We start from the raw sequence: 14,028 nt of genomic DNA on the forward strand, positions 1-14,028 counted from the left end.
TCAATATGATTTTTCGTCATCTCATATCTTCCTTCCTCGTCTCTCAGTAAAGGGTTGCGTTGGTGGCATGTGACCACAAGGTGACCACCCCCATAGGGCATCCAATTTCCTTTTAACAGTTGGCGATCACAAATACGTCCTGCCAAGACTGTTCTTGCCTGCGGTGGATCTGGAGTACCTCAACAGATTGTCCCAGAGGGTCCTTTCTCCTCTGCTGGCCAACAGGATAAGACAAGGATATTTTGTTTTTCCTTGAATTGCCCTTGATGTCTGATTGGAGGTGGGGTCTCTCTCCTGGCTCCTGACCTGCTGTAGTGGTCTGTCTGATCAGGATTAGCACCCTCTATCTTCTATCTCTTTGTGTGGTCACCGTTTTTGCCTTCCTGTCAAATGCCGCATGTCGGTTTCTTTTTACATACGTCCTGTGAGCAGTGGTCTTGGTACAGGTTTCGTGGCTTTGGTGGGTGCCTCAGGTTTGCGTCCTGAGAGGTATTTTGTTTGCCTCAGAGTGGGTCCTCGGAGGTATATAGTTAGCCTCAGGGTTGGGTCCTGGAAGGTATTTTATTAGTCTCAGGTTTTGGTCCTGGGAAGTATTTTGTTAGCCTCAAGTTTGAGTCTTGGCAGGAATATAATAGTGAGTCCTGGGAACCTCAGGTGCCAGTGTGACTTTACGTTCTCCACCTGTACCAATTATTTCAATTAGTATTTGTATTTTACTCTTGCTGCACTGGTTTTCCTCTTCGCTTCATGCGATCTGTGCGTTATTTTTCTTCCATTGAGGTTCCACCTTTTGGTCTCTGGCCTGTGTTTTCTCTCATGGGAATTCCTCTTGTCTTTATCTCCTCTCGTAAAATAATTTTTCAGCAAGGTTTGGGTGTCACTATTTTTTGTTTCATTCGACTGTTCATTCTCTCGGATGTATGTCGTTACTACGCAAGCGTTTTCCACGCATGCCTTTACAACGCAGGTTTTACGACACAAGTGAGGTTCCGTGACAATTGTAAGTGGTGTTTTTGACTCGCACGAATATGGTCGAGTCTAGTATCTATGAACCGCAAATGACGAGTTTTGTAAGTGTGCGCAGTTTCGCTGTGCTAACTTAAACCGTTCGTTTGTTATGTGGGTTTGTCATCTGTACCCACGGGTTCCATCTTAGATACGGCATCCATTTTGTCTCTTGCCCTCAAGTAGCCAGCGAACGGACGCTGTCCGCTTCGCGACCCTGGGACTCCCAAGATATGGCGGAAGACACATGTTCTTTGAAAGTGTCTTTATGACGAGGGGGATGCTACTGTAAGGCAGATGGCGCCGCTCGAGGCTCATCTTGCCGCACGGGCTTATTGTCTCAGCCGTGCATCTCATTAGGCACGTCCCTTTGATGCCTGTATCTCGTGCTTCTCGACACTCCCCTTTTACACCCTTTCCGATCTCCCTACTGTCTCCGTCTTCCTCTGCACCTGTCTTCGTTCCTATTTCGATCTACTTTATTGCTGATTGGAATTTGCTAATGGTGGGAAGATGGGTTTTTACAGTTGGGAACCGCCAAATGTTTCCGCACTTACGTTCCGGATCTTGTGTGTTTCAAAGTGATCTAAGCGACCCCTCTGAGAGCGACTTGTGGGAACCAGGTTGTAAACTATTGTGTATCATGTTATCCTATGGGTAAAAACTGTATAAAAGGAGCGATCCACAAATACAATTTGAAGCAGTCTCCCCGAACTACACTCGATGTACTTCCTGTGACTTCTGTGTTCCCTGCAGAAAATAAACCTTGACTCTTTGACGCCGAAGGAAGTGTCCCGTGTCTCTGTGACTTGTACGCCGGAGCAGGTTACCCACGAAGGTTTCAGGTGTTGTGCCCTGGCACCGCTGGGTCCAAAGAACCCAGTCCTTCAGTTGGCGCCCAACGTGGGGCTGCATCAGTGGTACCGGTCCAAGCCCGACGATCGTGAGGAACTTCGTGTGAAATCTCCGAGGGAAGGTGCACCCCGCTTCATCGATCCTGTTGTCGAAATAAGTGGCCCGAAGACTTTTCCCGCGAAGATTCCCGCCTCCTAACGGCTGCGACGGACTGCTGCCCTGACTGTAGACCTGTTTTGGCGCCTGGCGTAGACCTTGGTATAGCGAGACGATTGACGGGCCTTCCTGAGGACGCCATTGATCTTTGAGTTAAGTATTTGTGGGTCGCTCCCAGAGTTCTTGGTTGTAGGCACTTTAGCGAGTGTCTTTGTTGTAAACACTTTAGCGAGTGTTTTTGTTGTAGACACTTTAGCGGGTGTCTTTGTTGTACACGCTGTGTGAGTGTTTTTGTCGGTGACACTTTGCTAGCGTACTTTGTTGTTGTTGTATTTGTTTGACGACTGCAGCCGCCAAAGACCGAGGGTTTAGTTCTTTGCTGGGACTTGGTAAATCCCGAAATCCCGTAACCCTTGAAGTTTGTGAAACTCGGCTAGTGTGCAAGATGCCTGGTCGCAGTACTTTGTTCAGTTGCTTTAGACCTTGTGGTGCGGATTCCCTGCTGGAGGACTCGTGTCCGATACCTCCGGTTGGAACTCCTACATATGACTTATATAGCAAACATGGGCTAGGCCCGATTGCTTTTAACGATTATTGGATCAAATATACAAAGAAAGACGGCGATCTTCGTTGGCCACCTCACGGTAGCTTCGAAGCGTCGATCTTAGATAATTTGGAAATAAAGTTGTTCGAACGTAAATCAAGGCCGGCCATGTTTGATGCCTTTCGGTTCTGGCGCAAAGAAGCCCGACAGAAAGAGATCAGACAAAATAAACGTAGTCAGCGAGATACTGTTGCTACTATAGTGAAGAAAGCTGAGCAGTTTCAGCGTGATAAGGAGGATAAGGATAAGGAAGTGTTTGAGAGATTACAGCGTATGTCCATAGACAAATGCTATCCTGTTTTGCCTACGGAGTCGGATAAGAAGGAAGAGGCAGTTGAGGATTCTTTAATGTCCTATCTTATGAAGTCGCCACCTCCGTACGTACAGGGTACCGCAGCTCCTGTGGTCCCTGCCGTACCTGTTCTTCCACCTGTTATTCCTCCACCAGTTCCTCAACCTGCACCTGCTCTTCCGACTGTTCCTGCTCCTTTGCCTATTTCTATTCCTACTGCTCCTCCGCTTCCACATACTCCTGTTCCCGCTACTGCTCACGCTACTGCTCCTGTGTTGTTAACCCCTGTTGCTGCTAACGTCTCTACTCCTTCTCTTGTTAGTCCTGTGTCTTACTCTTCTCCCTCTACTCGTAATCGTGATTCTCCCCTTGCGACAAACTTTTTTCAGTCGCTCGGACCTGTTTTTGGGTCTGCAGGTTCTGATGGTCCACAGAGACGTAGCCAGCTTCCTGGTAATAGAGAACGTGTTGCGCTATACAATATGGCGATGGGTTGGATGATAAACCCTGTTAGAAATCCACCTCGTGTTGTCCTCGAAACGTTTGATCAATTCAACATACCTACTCAGAGATATGTGTTTGATGAAATGTGCAAGTTCTTACATGATCAGATAGCGGCCAATGCGCCTGACGAGGTGCTGACCGCCCTGTCTGAACTCCGGCTTCAGTTCGCAACTGGACTGATAGTCGACACTAATGTCCGACGTGCTATTGAGCGGTTGCTATCTCTTCGTCCCGCTCCTATTCCTCATGCATTGTTCGTTGAGGACATTGAACAACGAGATGGGTCTGGCCAATATCCTATGCGTGAAGTTCCGCCAGTTTGGGTACCCGCTGATAATACTAATGCTAATGCTCCAATACCAGCACATTTCCAGAGAGTGTGGATACACCTCCCTTGGAAACGATCGGAAGTGCTTCAGGTGAAACAAACTTTGCCTGATCCTCGCAAAAATCCTGCGGGGTATTACAAAGAATTATCGCAGCTCGTAGACGCTACGATAATGAATCTGGCCGATATCGACATGTTGTTTGGCAATGTCGTACCGCAACCGGTATGGGCCAAGATTCGTCACCAAGATCACGCGAATGAATTAGGTGGTGATTGGGCTGCCATTACAGCGGCAGACGCTGGACAAGTGGCTGCTACTAAACCCGATCAGTTGATTGAACTTCTTCCCCAGCGAATCATTACATTAATGAAAACGCTTATGCCAGCTATGAGGGTAAATTGGGACAAGTTGTCAGCCTGTAAGCAGAAGAAAGATGAGAGTGTTTCAGACTTCTTTACGAGGTTCGAGGAAACATTCGTCGATCATAGTGGGCAGGATATGGGTACTGAGGGTGGACAGAGGTTGTTTGTGGATAAATTCGTATCGAACTTATTGCCCGACTTGAGCCATAAATTGAAAAATTCAGAAAGTTCATGGGCCGTTTCTACCTCAGCTCAGATATTGGCTACGGCACAATATTACGAAAATAGAGAAAAAGAGGAAAATGACCGTGCCGATAAAAAGACGAAAGAGCTGAAAACTAAAGTGTTGTTACAAAAAGCATATCCGCCGCGTTCTAATCAGAATGCGCCTCAGCAGAATAGATCGCAGTCGCAATCGAATCGATCGCAGCCGTGTAATGATTCATCTTTCCAAAGATCTTCATTAGGGTACAATCAATGTGCTTATTGTAGACAGGAGGGACACATTAAATTCAATTGTCCTGTTTTAAATGACCGTAGTGGTGGTAATTCGTCTAGAGGAGGTCGTGGTGGTGCACAGCACGCATCACGTGGTAGAGGTCGTGGTGCTCAGATTGATCGCTCTGACCATTCATCAAATTCTAATAACTGTTTCGATCAACGTGGATCATCGCAAGGACGATCTGCGCAGTACAATGTAGACGATTATTACGTCGATCAGGGAACTGACGATAGTAATTACTAGGACAGCCGAAGACAAGGAGAGGGAGTGGTATCAGTTCCGGTTGATCAGAGAGGGCCTTACGTCGCAGTTGCTACATCGGGCGTCGTTGAGCCTTTTCTGTTGGACACTGGTGCAGCGAAAAGTTCTATCATGCATTCGAAACTCCCTGGCGCACCTTTGTCTGGCTTAACAAATGTTTCCGTTGGATTCTCTGGCGCCCCCGTTAGCAATCCAGTTTCGCGCCCTTTGCCCCTTAAAATTGGGCCACGTGAGCTCGAAGCTCCATTGATTTTGTCTACTGGTTGTGGCGAAAATCTTTTGGGTCTGGATTTGCTTAAACGCTTGTATGCGACTTTGTATTGTTCTCCTGCGGGTGTAAAGCTTACGTTAGGAGAGAGGGTAGTCTCTCCCATGTACTTGTCCCTCGATAAGCTTCCACCGGAATTGAGTTCTCTTCCTGCATCTTTGTGGGCGACGGGTCCAAATGATGTGGGCCTGCTTGATATCTCCCCTTATGTTGTTCAGTTGAAATCGAATGTGCGATTGCCACGTATTCCCCAATATCGTATCTCCCTTGATGGTGAACGAGCTTTGTTAGCGATCATCTATGATCTGATCGAGAAAGATGTCATTGAAGAAACTCGGGGAAACGTGTGCAATAGTCCTGTACTGCCCATTCTTAAACGTACTGATCCTACCAAACCGCCTGTTTATCGTTTTGTTATCGATTTACGGGAGGTGAATAAAATTGTGGTTCCTCAATTCCCTGTTGTGCCTGACATTACGGCGCTACTGACTCTGATTCCAGCTACAGCTTCATGGTTTTCGGTGATTGATTTGAAAAATGCGTTTTTCAGCATCCCGATTGCCGAAGAGAGCAGGGACCTTTTCGGTTTCTCTCTTGGTGGACGTAGCTTCCGGTTCAAACGCGCTCCTCAGGGCTACTGTGAAAGTCCATCGATTTACAGTCAAGCTTTGAAGGGTCAACTAGATGCGTTTAGGTTGCCGGTTGGTGCGGCTTTAATCCAATACGTCGACGACTTATTGGTGGCTGCTGATACTCAGGACATTTGCAAAATTGCTACAGTGTCGTTGCTGCAACATCTCTGTGAGTTAAATCACAAGGTGTCACCTTCTAAACTCCAATATTGTTGTCAAGAAGTAACCTACCTAGGTCACTTATTGTCAAAGGAGGGAAGGAGATTGACCCCAGAGAGAATTGCAGCGATTGCGCGCATGGCTGTGCCACAAACCCAAAGAGATGTGCGTGCCTTTCTAGGTATCACATCGTACTGCAGGCAGTGGATTCCTAATTTTTCATTGCTAGCGAAACCGTTGGTGGCTCTTACGTGCAAGGATGTTTCGACTCCTTTACCATGGACGGAAGAATGTCAGAAAAGTTTTTCTGAATTACGTGATTCATTGTGTTCGGCTCCTGTGTTAGGTACCCCTGATTACAGTAAACCGTTCACGTTATATGTTCACGAGAGGGAAGGTTGTGCTTTAAGCGTCTTAACGCAACCTTTTGGTGGTAAGCAACGTCCATGTGCATATTTTTCCTCGACCTTAGACCCAGTAGCTAGAGCATTGCCGAGTTGTTTGAGAGCAACTGCGGCAGCTGCGGTCTCCATCCGACAATCAGCAGGATTGGTCATGGATAATATGCTTACGGTGATGGTTCCGCATGCAGTCGATACTCTTTTGAATCGTACGAAAACTCAGCACTTGACGAGTGCGAGGTTATCTGGGTACGAATTGACGCTCTTGGCAAGCCACATTCAGATAAAACGTTGTAATGTCCTAAATCCGGCAACTTTGTTACCAATTAGTGCAGAGTCAGATGCAGTAACAGAACATGACTGTTACTTGCGGACAGAGGAGGAAACAAAAGGTCGTGTGGACCTTAAAAACACCCCATTGGAAGACCCGGATGGCATCCTGTATGTGGATGGGTCATGTTTTAAATTGCCGAATGGTGATGTGACTACTGCTTATGCTGTGGTGACATTGAATACTGTTGTTGAGACTGCGAGATTGAGTCAGAATTCTGCCCAAGCTGCAGAGCTGATCGCTCTTACTAGAGCATGTGTATTAGCAAAAGGTAAACGTGTGAATGTGTACACCGATAGTCAGTATGCTTTCGGTGTAGCGCATAGTTTCGGACGATTGTGGCGAGAACGTGGTTTCTTGACGTCACATGGCACGAAAATACAGCATGGCCAGCTTGTGAACGATCTTTTGGATGCATTGACTTTGCCTGCTCAAGTTGCAATTGTTAAATGTAGTGCGCATCGTAAAGTGACGGATGATGTTGGTCGTGGTAATGCGTTTGCAGATGAGATTGCTAAGGAGACTGCCCGGAACCTTAGCACTCGAATGTATGTGACGAATTCGGTTAGGTGGCCTACAGAATCAAGTATGTGTGAGAATACTATAGAGAGTGTGAAAGCAATTCAGAATGAGGCCACCGACACTGAAAAGATGAAGTGGAAAGAAAGTACGGGAAGGTTGGATGTGAATGGTTGCTGGATTGATTTGTCAGACCAGAAAAGATGGATGTTGCCTGATGCGTATGTACTGGCCGTTGTGCAAATGGCACATGGGTTAGCACATATTAGCGCGAAAGGTATTTGCAAGTTGTTGGCTGATGTGTGGAAGAATGATGGAATTACTAAGTGTGCTGAACGTTTGGTGAAGAATTGTATGGTGTGTGTAATGTACAATCCTGGCAAAGGAACCCCAACTCCCCCTGGCAGTTTTGCTCCTCCTTTGTATCCCTTTGAGGTGATCCAATTGGACTTCATCCATATGGAGCGATGCAATAACCTGAAATACGTTTTGGTTGTGGTTTGCGCATTCTCCCGATGGATCGAGGCCTATCCCCTCAAAGACAATACTGCTTTGTCTACTGCGAAAATCCTACTGAAGGAATACTTTCCTCGGTATGGAATGCCTAGAGTCGTGTGGTCAGATAACGGAAGTGAGTTTGTTGGAAGTGTGATGAAGAGTGTGTGTAAGGGCCTTGGAATAAATCAGAAATTCCATAGCGCCAATCATCCCCAGTCAGCTGGATTGGTTGAAGGGTACAATGGCACCCTTAAACTAAAATTAGCGAAGATTCATGCTACGACTGGACTTTCGTGGCCTGATGCTTTGCCTCTAGCATTACTGTCAACTAGGGCGACTGTACACTCCCGAATAGGGCTCAGTCCCTATGAAATAGTGTTCGGCCGTCCTGCGAATGTGTGGGGGGTTCCTAGGCCAGGAATATTCTCTGATCTTGAGTTTCCGATGTTGATTGATTACTTACATGACTTGACTGCTAAACTGAGGTTAATTCATCAACAGGTTTACGACGCCTTGCCGACGCAGACGGAGGGTCCAGGCCACCAGCTCCAGCCCGGAGATTGGGTGGTTACCCGAAATTTTTCACGAAAAAACAATCTGGACCCTCGCTTCACCGGACCTTACCAGGTGCTCCTGGCCACGAGGACTGCCGTTCGTCTTGAGGGGCGGAAAAATTGGGTACATGCTACCCATTGTAAGCGAGTCCCTATTTCTTTGTCGGCAGACCCGTGGGTAAGGAAAGGCATTGCGTCAACAGAAACAGAAACATTGCCGGCGTTTGTACCTTTTAGCGACGCACAGCTTGTTGGAGAACCCTCAGCGCAGCAGAAAGCCACTGTTAAACATTTGTCAGCAAGAGACTCAAGATCAAACCAACGAACTGATCAGCAGGACGCTGTCTCTTCGACAGATCCTTTATTTGACGAGCAGACACGTCCCGGGAAACATCGATATTCTTTGCGTTCTCATAATAAGGACAAATAAAAATTTGCTTGCTTTGCTGAAATTGATAACTGCAATATCCTCGTTTCCCATGATCAACTTTGAACATTCGTATCATTGAAAATTGTTTTGTATATATATATATATCAAGCTTCTTCCTTGTATCTTTTTCCTTCCACAGCTGAATTTTTGTGCTAAATAAAATACATATTGTGTATTGAGGGCCGTAGGGCCGCGCGCGTACTTCCTTCTGGACAGTAGGTCTTGACGCTAGGTTAAAGACCGTCGGTTCCTAGGAACTCCTGGGGATTGACTATTGCTGCACAGAACGAAGTGCGTCAAGAAACGTTGCGGACGGTCGTAGGGAAATGGCATTTTCGAAGCTGAATGATTTGGAAGGAGCTCAGGCATATAGAGTCAAGCTGCAGAAACTAAGTCGTACGAAATGTTTTGTATCCCAGTTGTTTGTTTTGTTTCTAACTGCTTCTGCATTTTTGGCGGGTGGGGTGTATTACACTATGTCTTACTTCTTACTTCCTACCCCTACTTCTACTCCTTACCCTAACATTACTTCTACTGCTTCTCCTCATTCCTTTCATATGTTACCAGAACACGAACAGGCTAGACGTGTAGAATTCCGCAACAATTCCTTTATCCAGCTCCTCCATCAGCATCAGTTAGTGGTTAACACTACTAATTGTTGGGTGTGTGGGTTGATGCCACATACTACGGGTAAGGGAATTCCATATCTGGTGTTACCGTATAGTTCCCAGGGGTCAGCTCGAGCATACCAAACAATGCTTCGAAGCGCACTAGGTTTCCACCCCTCTCCAGAACGTTCCCCCAAACCGGGTTCTACCTCGTGGCAGTGGGTGGTATCGATGATAATACAGGATTTGGAAGATGAGATCTATGATGCTTTTCTCATCCCTAAGGCAGAGGTACAAGCCTATAGGGCACCGAATAGAGGGGAATATAGTACGTTCATTAATGAAAAGCAGCTTAAAAGCTCGCCTCCGATATGGGTCGTACCCCACACTGGTAATTTTTGTATCGTGGGTCGTGGTTCGCAAGCCTCACTTGGAGTAAGTGCTTGCACTGAAAGTTACGTTCTGTCAATGTCCCCGATCCCTGTGCTTCTGGCTGCCAAGGGTACGTACTTCATCTGTCATGATCGTGCATATACATGGTTGCCCGCAGACTTCATGGGCTCATGTTTTGTTGCAAATCTGTTGCCTCCGACGTTTACTGTAGATGCCGATTATCATAAGACTAGAGTTGTACGAGGCGTAATTAGCGAAGAGGATACTGCCGGTCAAGAGGCAGGAGACTTTTTCAAGGGTTTCCTCCCGTTTTGGGGACCTATGGTTAATAGTAGGAACCTGAGACATTTGACTCGAGTGGTAGAATCGACAGCTAACATTACTGCCAGTGCCCTTGGTAATATCACCACAGAACTTCAGGCGGAGAGACTTATGACATTACAAAACCGTATGGTTTTAGATGTTGTCTTAGCAGATCGCGGTGGGGTATGTAAAGTGATCCATTCGAGCTGTTGCATTTTCATTCCAGATAATGCTCCTACTGTCTATCAAGCCATCTCGAAGTTGCACAAGATCTCCGAATCCATACACGTGGATGTAGGGGATTGGACGCTACTTGGTTGGTTTCGGGGCCTGGTGTCGACTTGGGGTTGGAAGATTCTGACGATCATCGGGGTTGTGGTAGTGTTCCTGTTCACGTGTTGCCTTTGTGTGCAGTGTGGTCCTGCCTTATGTGGCCTCTGTGCTACAACGTGTATGAGACAACCATCTGTTACCAAGGGGACTCGTTTGGACAGAGCTATGCTACAGCGACATCTTGATGGTCTGATGAATATCGAGTATGATTCCGACTAGTGCTTGCCTACATGAGGGCAAAAGGAGCGTCTGAGGTTCCGTGACAATTGTAAGTGGTGTTTTTGACTCGCACGAATATGGTCGAGTCTAGTATCTATGAACCGCAAATGACGAGTTTTGTAAGTGTGCGCAGTTTCGCTGTGCTAACTTAAACCGTTCGTTTGTTATGTGGGTTTGTCATCTGTACCCACGGGTTCCATCTTAGATACGGCATCCATTTTGTCTCTTGCCCTCAAGTAGCCAGCGAACGGACGCTGTCCGCTTCGCGACCCTGGGACTCCCAAGATATGGCGGAAGACACATGTTCTTTGAAAGTGTCTTTATGACGAGGGGGATGCTACTGTAAGGCAGATGGCGCCGCTCGAGGCTCATCTTGCCGCACGGGCTTATTGTCTCAGCCGTGCATCTCATTAGGCACGTCCCTTTGATGCCTGTATCTCGTGCTTCTCGACACTCCCCTTTTACACCCTTTCCGATCTCCCTACTGTCTCCGTCTTCCTCTGCACCTGTCTTCGTTCCTATTTCGATCTACTTTATTGCTGATTGGAATTTGCTAATGGTGGGAAGATGGGTTTTTACAGTTGGGAACCGCCAAATGTTTCCGCACTTACGTTCCGGATCTTGTGTGTTTCAAAGTGATCTAAGCGACCCCTCTGAGAGCGACTTGTGGGAACCAGGTTGTAAACTATTGTGTATCATGTTATCCTATGGGTAAAAACTGTATAAAAGGAGCGATCCACAAATACAATTTGAAGCAGTCTCCCCGAACTACACTCGATGTACTTCCTGTGACTTCTGTGTTCCCTGCAGAAAATAAACCTTGACTCTTTGACGCCGAAGGAAGTGTCCCGTGTCTCTGTGACTTGTACGCCGGAGCAGGTTACCCACGAAGGTTTCAGGTGTTGTGCCCTGGCACCGCTGGGTCCAAAGAACCCAGTCCTTCACAAGACGTTACAACGACTTGCGTTGGTGGTGCTGGATAGTGAATAGTTTAATTTACTATTCCAACTCCAGTCCCCGTGGATAGTAGGGAAGGTTTTGGATAGTAAATGAAACTATTCCCTATCCTACAGCGTCCTCCAGCGCAAGTCGTTGTAACGACTTGCGTTGTAAATCCTGCGCTGTAACGGTACTGCGTGGAAAAAGTTGTGTTGTAAAGGATGTTTCCCCATTCTCTCTCACCATCAGGTTGTGTCACTGTGTCCTGCGCAGGCACCGAGAGAGGAAGTCACTTTTGGTCTTTTCAGATTCCCCCCTCCCTTCTCACCCACTATCTCTCCAAGCTCGCCAGCTGCAGCTGCTCGGTCTCTCTCACTGACATTGCAGCCCAGCTTCCCACTTCACACTACCCTCCCTGAGGTCTGTTGGCTGCCTTGCGCTACCACAAATTACTGTTTTCTCCTTTTCTCTTCCACCTTTCTCCTATTCATGGTTCCAAATACCTTTTCCCTTACCTTCTCGAGTGAGATTTAATGTCTAGGTCCTTTTTACTGTATTTTCATATTTCAGTAAGCATCTTTTATCTATACTACTATTCCAAAGGAAGAACTTTGAGGCTTTGAGGTGGGTAAACTCGGGAACCACAGCGCCAATCCACACACTTGATACATCGTTGGAATCCTCAGGGTGTGCAGATGGACATAGGCTATATACATTTAAATAATACGTTATATTTAAAAAATTTACCTTTAAAAAAAGTAGTCCCCTCGAAGTAGCGCCGGCCACGACCTGCGTGCTGACGTCGTCCAGGAGCGCGAGGAACGCGAGGAGGAGCGGTGGACATGGCACGGGGGAGGAGCACTGACGAGCGGCACACAGATGGTGAGCAGCAGCAGACTGGTGGAGCGGCGAGGAGCACTGAACTGAGGAGCGGCGGACATGGCACGGGGGAGGAGCACTGTTGAGCGGCACACAGGCGGTGAGCAGCAGCGTACCGGCAGAGCGGCGAGGAGCACTGAACTGAGGAGCGGCGGCTGAGGTAAGGCTCCCGGGGACAATGTCGGGGCAGGCGGGGGGTTGGGGCATGCGGGGGACAGGGAGTTACAAATAAAAGGCTCCTGGGAACAATGTCAGGGCAGGTGGGGGTCGGGACAGGCGGGGGACCCTCTGGCATAATTGTGCTCAAGCTCCCGACTTCAGCCGGCCGCTCCATACTCTGTGAACTCCTACTCTTATCCCTGCAACCTCTGCTCATCTTCGCCTCCCTGCAAACAGAGCGCCAGAGCCCCACTTACCCAGAAAGCTCCCCAGTGCATTTAATGTCTAGGTCCTTTTTACTGTATTTTCATATTTTCATATTTCAGTAAGCATCTTTTATCTATACTACTATTACAAAGGAAGAACTTTGAGGCTTTGAGGTGGGTAAACTTGGGAACCACAGCGCCAATCCACACACTTGCTACATCGTTGGAATCCTCAGGGTGTGCAGATGGACATAGGCTATATGAATTTAAATAATACGTTATATTTAAAAAATTTACATTTAAAAAAAGTAGTCCCCTCGAAGTAGCGCCGGCCGCGACCTTCGTGCTGACGTCGTTCAGGAGCGCGAGGAGGAGCGGTGGACATGGCACGGGGGAGGTGCACTGACGAGCGGCACACAGGTGGTGAGCAGCAGCAGACTGGTGGAGCGGCGAGGAGCGCTGAACTGAGGAGCGGCGGACATGGCACGGGGGAGGAGCACTGTTGAGCGGCACACAGGCGGTGAGCAGCAGCCTACCGGCAGAGCGGCGAGGAGCACTGAACTGAGGAGCGGCGGCTGAGGTAAGGCTCCCGGGGACAATGTCGGGGCAGGCGGGGGGTCGGGGCATGCGGGGGACAGGGAGTTACAAATAAAACGCTCCTGGGAACAATGTCAGGGCAGGTGAGGGTCGGGACAGGCGGGGGACCCTCTGGCATAATTGTGCCCAAGCTCCCGACTCCAGCCGGCTGCTCCATACTCTGTGAACTCCTACTCTTATCCCTGCAACCTCTGCTCATCTTCGCCTCTCTGCAAACAGAGCGCCAGAGCCCCACTTACCCAGAAAGCTCCCCAGTGCCTCAGGCGCTGCTGCTGGCCACCACTGCCACACTGGGCCTCTGGCATAATTGTGAGGTAAGCCTCCGGTGGACAATGTCAGGGCAGGCGGGGGTCGGGGCAGCCGGGGGATGGGGAGGACGGGGGCCCATGCTGATGGCCAATGACGGGGCAGGCAGGGGTCGGGGAAGCCTGATTGCTCCGGGACAAGGTCGGGACGGGCTCCTAGTACTAATATAATAAAAAGAGAGCCAAACCTTTGAGGCGGGTAATCTCAGAAACCACAGCACCAATGACAACACCCAATACAGCGTTGGAAAGGGCAGTTGCAGTAGAAGGACATAGGCTATGCAGACGCCCACCATATACATTTAAAAGGTAAAAGAACCGTGCCAGCAAAGTAGTCCCTTGTGGGCGTGTCTGCATTATGCTGTGGGTGTGTGCTGGGGGTGTGACAAACGCTGGGGGCGTGTGGTACATTCCGCCCTTCATGC

Source organism: Lissotriton vulgaris, chromosome 4_1, assembly GCF_964263255.1.
Source record: "Lissotriton vulgaris chromosome 4_1, aLisVul1.2, whole genome shotgun sequence".
Taxonomy (NCBI): Eukaryota; Metazoa; Chordata; class Amphibia; order Caudata; family Salamandridae; genus Lissotriton; species Lissotriton vulgaris.